The sequence below is a fragment of the Carlito syrichta genome, unplaced genomic scaffold (assembly GCF_000164805.1).
Source record: "Carlito syrichta isolate Samal-C Ts95f unplaced genomic scaffold, Tarsius_syrichta-2.0.1 Scaffold92604, whole genome shotgun sequence".
NCBI lineage: Eukaryota > Metazoa > Chordata > Mammalia > Primates > Tarsiidae > Carlito > Carlito syrichta.
In genome coordinates this window covers 408,907-415,797 of record NW_007036700.1, presented here as the reverse complement: position 1 = coordinate 415,797, position 6,891 = coordinate 408,907, and the positions used below count along the sequence as shown (strand labels likewise).

The 6,891-nt window shown below is 46.1% G+C and overlaps 1 pseudogene; it reads left to right on the top strand.

Moving 5' to 3' along the window:
• The first annotated feature begins 1,568 nt into the window (after positions 1 to 1,568).
• On the top strand, positions 1,569 to 5,263 carry LOC103262736 (annotated as a pseudogene).
• Positions 5,264 to 6,891: the final 1,628 nt, after the last annotated feature.

Below are 6,891 nucleotides of genomic sequence, written 5' to 3'. Positions count from 1 at the left end.
TTTTTTTTTTTTTTTTTTTTGCTGAGGATTGTTCTGGCTATTCTTGGTTACTTACATGTTCTTAATATGACCTGTTCTGGAAAGAAGATGATTTCTTTCACATCAGTAGTTTACAAGTTTTCTCTAGAATGCTCAGTCATTTTTCAAGAGTTTCACAGTCTGTAGTACTTTCACATAAACGTAGAAAAACCAGTTTCAGAGACGCCTATGTAAAATATATCTGCTTTGCAAATAAGAGTTAACTGGAGTCAGACACGCTGGCTCACACCTGTAATCCCAGCACTTTGGGAGGCAGAGACAAAAAGATTGCCTGAGCCCAGGAGTTCAAGACCAGCCTAGGCAACTTGGAAAGACCTTGCCTCTACAATAAATCAAAAAATTAGCTGGGCATGGTGGCACATGCCTGTAGTTCCAGCTACATGAGGTGGAAGGATTGCCTGAGCCCAGCAGGTGGAGGCTGCGGTGGCCATGAGCATGCCACTGCACTCCAGCCTGAGCAAGAGTGAAACTCCTACTAAAAAAAAAAAATTAACAGGAGGAAAGATCCAGTTACTTTAAAAAGAGAAAATTCAAACTACTATTCAGGAGAATAAGAAATGTGTCTTGAGTGAAAAGCAGGTAGGAGAAACCTGGCTGAACCAGAAGAGGAGTTACACTGGGAGAAGTTGTACAGGGATGGCAGTAGCAGGCAGAGACTCCAAGTAGGACAGGGCCAGACACTCTGAAGCTGAGGGGCAGGGCACGGGGCATGGTGAGTTCTGATGGATATGTTCTCTGAGGCTAGCTCCCCTCCCTCTCCCTCCTTAGTTACCCCTTGTGCCACTTCTAGTTGGCTCTCATGGAGCACCTGAGGAAGGACAAGGACACCTACCAGATCACCCAGATCAACTCTGACCATCTCTGTGGTAGCAGAGATGTTAAAGTGAAAATAAAAATATAGAAGCAAATCTCTAAATTATTTGAGGATCATGGAATTATACTTTGGGGCATACATACAAACCAGGTGTCTTTGGTATGTCCAAAGAACAAGGGAAAAGCTGGAGGTTTTATTGGAAAGAGAAATGTTATATATTGTTTTGAAAGAAAGCTCAGTGGCATGAGAGAAGTTTTTGGAAGCTGGAAATCTCTGACTGGTGAGTGCTGGTGGTAAGTAAAATTGGTCTTAAAGTTGTGGCAGGTCTTTTCAGCAGCATTAGGTAAAACTGATCTTAGGGTGATATCAGATAGTTTCAGCAACTGGACTTGCAGAAAATTTAATTCTTGGAGCAGTGCTCTGTCTGAGTGCTCTTTCCCCCTGGCCTCTCGACTCTGATTTAGTTGAGCATGACAAAAATGACCCAATTTATACATAATCAACCTTCACAGAGGCAGTGACCAGACTTCCTCACAGCCTCCCCCTCCTGCTGCTGGATCCTCGAGGCCTATTGACTCCCACCTTGGGAGGCTTCTGAGCAGCGAGAGGAGCAGGCAGAGAATGAGGAGCTTCACGGGGTTTTGGCTCCTGTGCCCAATCCTGGACTGGCCTGCTCCCTTGAGGGACCTTCCTCCTGCAGGGACCAGCATTGTGCATGCACTGGGGTCTGGGAGGTCAGGTAAGAGACTGGAGCTGCAGTTTCCACTTATGATCTCTCTCTCTCTCTCTCTCTCTCTCTCTCAATAGCTTTAGGAGGTACAAATAGTTTTTGATTACATGGATACATTGTATAGTGGCAAAGAAGTCTGCTTTAAGTGTACCCACCACCACCACCTGTGCACATTGTACCCAATAGGTGATTTTTCATCCCTCCACCCTTCCCCTTCCCCCTTATGAGTCTCCAGTGTCTGTTATGCCGTTCTCTGTGCCTTTGCAGACACTTAATTTAATTCCTATTTATAAGTGAAAATATTCAGTGTTTGGTTTTCTGCCGCGGCCCATGAGGCTGCCTTGAGGGTCCCAAGAGAGGGCAGTGAGAGATTAAGAAAGACACAGACACAAAGACATAAAGAAAAGCTGGGGCCAGGTGGGATATTTTCCTCTGATGGAGGAGAAGTGGCCCCGAACCAGCTCAGCATGTTTAATTTATAATCAGGCACAAAGGAAGTTGGGAAAGGTTCAAGGTCTATGAGGGAGCTATAATGGAATTTTGTTGCTACCTAACTGGTAAGCTGTTCTGTGGTTATCTTGTTGTTGCCAAGGTTTTATCTGTACTATATGCACCTGAATGTGTGGGCTCTGAGATGCCGTTCTGTGTAGCAAGATGCATCCCTTGTTCTTTGGCTAGGGTGCAGAGCAACCAAGCAGGACTTTGCCTTTGCTTGGGGCCTTGCTTTTGCTCGAGGTCTGTTGTCCAGACAGCACTCATCTGCTCCCCACAATTTTCTGTTCCTACGTTACTTCATTTAGGATGATGTTCTCCAATTCCATCCATGTTGCTGCAAAAGACGTTATTTCATTCTTTTTTTTTTTTTTGAGTTGGAGTCTCACGCTGTCGCCCAGACCGAAATGCAGTGGCTGCTCCCGGCCACCGCAGCCTCGACCTGCTGGACTCCAGCGATCCTTCCACCTTCCAAGTAGCCGGAATTACAGGCATACGCTACCATACCCAGCTGGTTTTTTTATTTATTGTAGAGATGAGGTCTCGCCAAGTTGCCCAGACGGGTCTCGAACCCGCGGGCTCAGACAGTCCACTCACCTCAGCCTCCCAAAGGCGTGGGATTACAGGCTGAACCACCAAGCCCGGCTACTTCATTCTTTTTTAATGACTGAATAGTATTCCATGGTGTGTATATATATACCAAATTTTCATTATCTGCTGATCAGTTGATGGGCACTTAGGTTAGTTCCACATCTTTGCTCTTGTGAATTGTGCTGTAATGAACATACACGTGCAGTTGTCTTTCTTGTATAAAACGTCTCTATTCCTTTGGGATTGCTGGATCAAATAATAGGTCTACTTTTAGTTCTTTGAGAAATCTCCATACCGATTTCCATAGGGGTTGTACTAATTTGCACTCCCATGAACAGTGTATAAGCATTCCCTTTTCAGTGCAACCACTTATGATATATTTTAAATCCTTAGAGAAGCTTGTGATTTAAAGATTCCTGAAACAGGCATTGGTGAGCCCCCAATTAGATGCCAAGTAATCAGAATATAAGAACAATGTATATTTTGTAATGTAACCCTGAAAAGTGACAGGTTTGGGGGAATTAGCAAAATATATAGATGGTAACCAACAATATTTTATTGATCTGTTGGTTCACTGAGAGCAACAAAGAGGCTGGCTGGGCGCGGTGGCTCACGCCTGTAATCCTAGCACTTTGGGATAGGGAGGAGAGAGAACTGCCTTAGCTCAGGGGTTTGAGACCAGTCTGAGCAACATGATATCTCATCTCTACAATAAGTCAAAAAATTACCCAGGCATGGCGGTGTGTGTCTATAGTTTCAGTTACTTGGAAGGCAGAGGCAGAAGGAACATCTGAGCCCAGGAGGTCAAGGCTGCTGTGGCTGTGAGTGTGCCACTGTACTCTAGCCTGGGCAACAGAATGAGATTCCAACTAAAAAAAAGAGGCTGAGGTGGAGGGACAGAGACACCACTGTTAATCTGGTGAACACAGCGTTCATCTTGGCCATGCTCTGGGCCCCCTGGGTGGGGTCCCCAGTCAGCACTCCCAGGAGGCACAGTGGCACCTTTGATCTGGAACTGGACCCTCTGCTGGAAGAAAGGTGGAGACTCCAGAGAGAAGAGGCACAGAACAAGAAATACACAGCCCTGGAGGCAGCCACCAGCTCCACCTGACTGACCTGCGCAGGAAAAGTGGGCAGCGGCCAGGCTGGAGTGGGATTGGAGGGGGGGGTGGAAGGCCTCCCACAATGTGGAGACTTCAACCTCCCCAACTGGCCCTCGCCAGGCTTTCGCTATCCGAAAACTTTACGTGTACCAGAGGAGGATCTTCTGTCTCCTGGAGCCACATGTTTATAACAGAGAGGAATGCGTCCAGTTTGACAGTACCCTGGGGTCATTCGGGCCTGTGATGGAGCTGGGGCAAGTGACAGCTCAGAAGCAGAACGTTCAGGAGCTCCTGGAGGGAGGCGGAGTGCAGTGGATGGGTGCACAGACACAGCTATGAGCTGGACGAGGGTTTCACCCTGAAGTGCAGAGGTGAGGGGATGGGTAGGAGAGGGAAGATCCTGAAGGAGCGGACTGAGGTGGGGGTTGCCCATCTTCCAGTCCCTGTGTGACCCAGGTGGGGTGTCCTGGAGCCAAAGGAGTCCCATGGTGCATGGGAGGCCAGACCAGCCTGGGAAAAGCCCAAATCCCTGCTAAGCAAACAGGAAAACATCAGGTGTGTGGAGCCTCGACCTGCTGGGCTCAGGTGATCCTTCTGCTTCAGCCTTCCAAGTAGCCAGAACATGGGCGCATGCTACCACACTCAGTTAATTTCTTGATTTATTGTAGAGATAAGGTCTCACCAAGTTGCCCAGGCTGGTCTTGAACCTCAAGAAATCCTCAAGAAATCCTCTCAAGAAATCCTCTCGCCTGTACCTCCCAAAGGGCTAGGATTACAGGAGTGAGCCACTGCACTCAGCTTCTTCTCTTTTTTAAAATAAGAATAGCAGACTGATAGATCAAAGAAATGTTATTGACTGAATATATTCTGAAGCCAAGATGGAAAAATGTATAGAGTTTAATAGCTTCAAAGCTGTCTGAACATTTCTGTTCAAGAATATTAGTTACTAGTTTACATGCCTCTGGTGAAATTGATACAGAGTGCTGACTTTGACCCTCTCCTGTTCTTCTTTGCTCTTTCTTTATTATGTATGACAAAGTCATCCTTGTCACATTTATATGTTTTATTCTACTCTCCTACACTGTTTCCCGTCTTCTCCCTCCAAGTGGTTTAATGGATGATATAGTCATTTTAAACATCTATAAGTCAGTTTCATAGGAAAATAGCTAAATGCACAGCTTTAGCTGTCTTGGTCTCATAATGAGATTTTCTCCACACTTAGTCCAGCCGAGGGTGAATATCTCCTCCTGAGAAGAAGGGGCCCCTGCACATTCTGCTTGTCGGCCACGTGACAGATTTCTATCCAGACAGCAAGTCCAATGGTTCCTGAATGGACAGGAGGAAACAGCTGGGATCGTATCCACCAACCTGATCCATAACGGAGACTGAACTTTTCAGATCCTAGTGATGCTGGAAATGACCTCCCAGCAGAGAGACGTCTATACCTGCCAAGTGGAGCACCCCAGCCTGGACAGTCCTCTCACCATGGAGTGAGTTACTACCTGATGACCCTCTAGATTCCAGACTCTGTGGCCCACTCAATTCTGTCTGATGTCACCGCACACTGAGCTCATACCACTCCATATTTTTCCTAATCAACACCCTGACTGTAGTCTGGGCTGGGAGCAGCAGAGATCTGGTGGTTCTAATGCACACGTTTCCCTGACCTGAGGAATCCTGAAGAATCTCTCCTTGTCAGAAAATCTCAGAAAGACAATCACCCTCATGAGTGGCCCTCAGATATGGAAACTGGCCTCTCCCTTCAGCCCATGAACTTGGACTTAATAGGCTGACCTGAGGGGCACACGCTAAAGCCAGAATTGAAACCACCACCCTGAGACCCAGAACTTTAGGTACTTTCTACATCTTCTCCTCCTCCACACTTGGACTTAACTCTCCCTTTTACTAGTTAAGGCTCCAGAATGTCATACAGAGCCCACACGGTGTGGCAGGTGGAGGTGAGACTGACCCTGGGTCTGTTCTTTTCAGAGGCACAGTCTGATTCTGCCAGAGCAAGATGCTTACTGGACCCGGGTCTTTGTGCTGGGACTCAGTTCCCTTGTAGTGAGCTGCGTTTTTCATTTCAGAAGCCATCAAAGTAGGAAACTAGTCTTACTCTCCTGTTCTTCTGTGACATATGGAATTGGATGCAATTGTATTGTTTTCTAAAATGATATTGTTCCTAATTTTCTCAGTGGCTGAACATGTCTCTTTTGTTTTCATTTCAGAACAACAAGGACCTCAGCCAACAGGTGATATTTCTCTCCCTTCTTCCTTATTGGGATATAATTCATCTTATTGCAAGATGACTCTGGGGGCATTTAATGAGTAGGCCATGTTCAAGTTATAATAGGAAGTGCCCTGCGGATGAGGAGAAACTCTCAGAAACTGTTCCTTTTGTTCAAGTTGAACCAGATTGCCGCCCACTTACTGCTTTCAACTTTGGGTGGGTGTAAGCAATGAACATTATTATACTTTGCCTCATTAGTGAAGGAAACCCCAGAAACGCTCTTCCCTTACTCACCAGGCCAACACCTAGCCTCTCTCCATAAGTTCTCTCCTAGGACTCCAGAGAGGAAGGATGCAGCCTCTGAGCTTAGGTTGGTTTTGGTCTTTATTTGTTTTTGCCTTCTCTCCTCCTTCTCCTTCTTCAGAAGGCTCCTGAACTGATCACAAGCATCACAGTCTCTTGGAGCAAGTATGCCTGAGACTCTTCTTGTCCAATGCACATGTTTCCCTGGTCTGAGGAATCCTGAAGAATCTTTGAGCTCCAGCCTCCAAAAGAACATTTCAACTTAATTGTGCCTCTAACCTCAGTTCCTGAGTCTCTGCATTTTAATTCAATGCACTGCATTTCCTCTTTCTCAAGTTCTAGCATGTGCTTTCCTGAGGAACATAAATCATCTAGACTCAGTATTACTGTCTGCCTTTATTCTCAAGAGGAAGGAGATGGTCATGTGACCATGATTATGCTTAAAGGGTTTGGTAACCATTGAGTCCAGTGAAGAGCCTGGGGGTAAGTCATTGTCATTTTACACAAGCATGGAGAAATAAACTTCTTAATGGTGATCAATTCTCCTTGTTAGATAGAGGTGCAATTGACAGAGAACCTCTTCAAATTT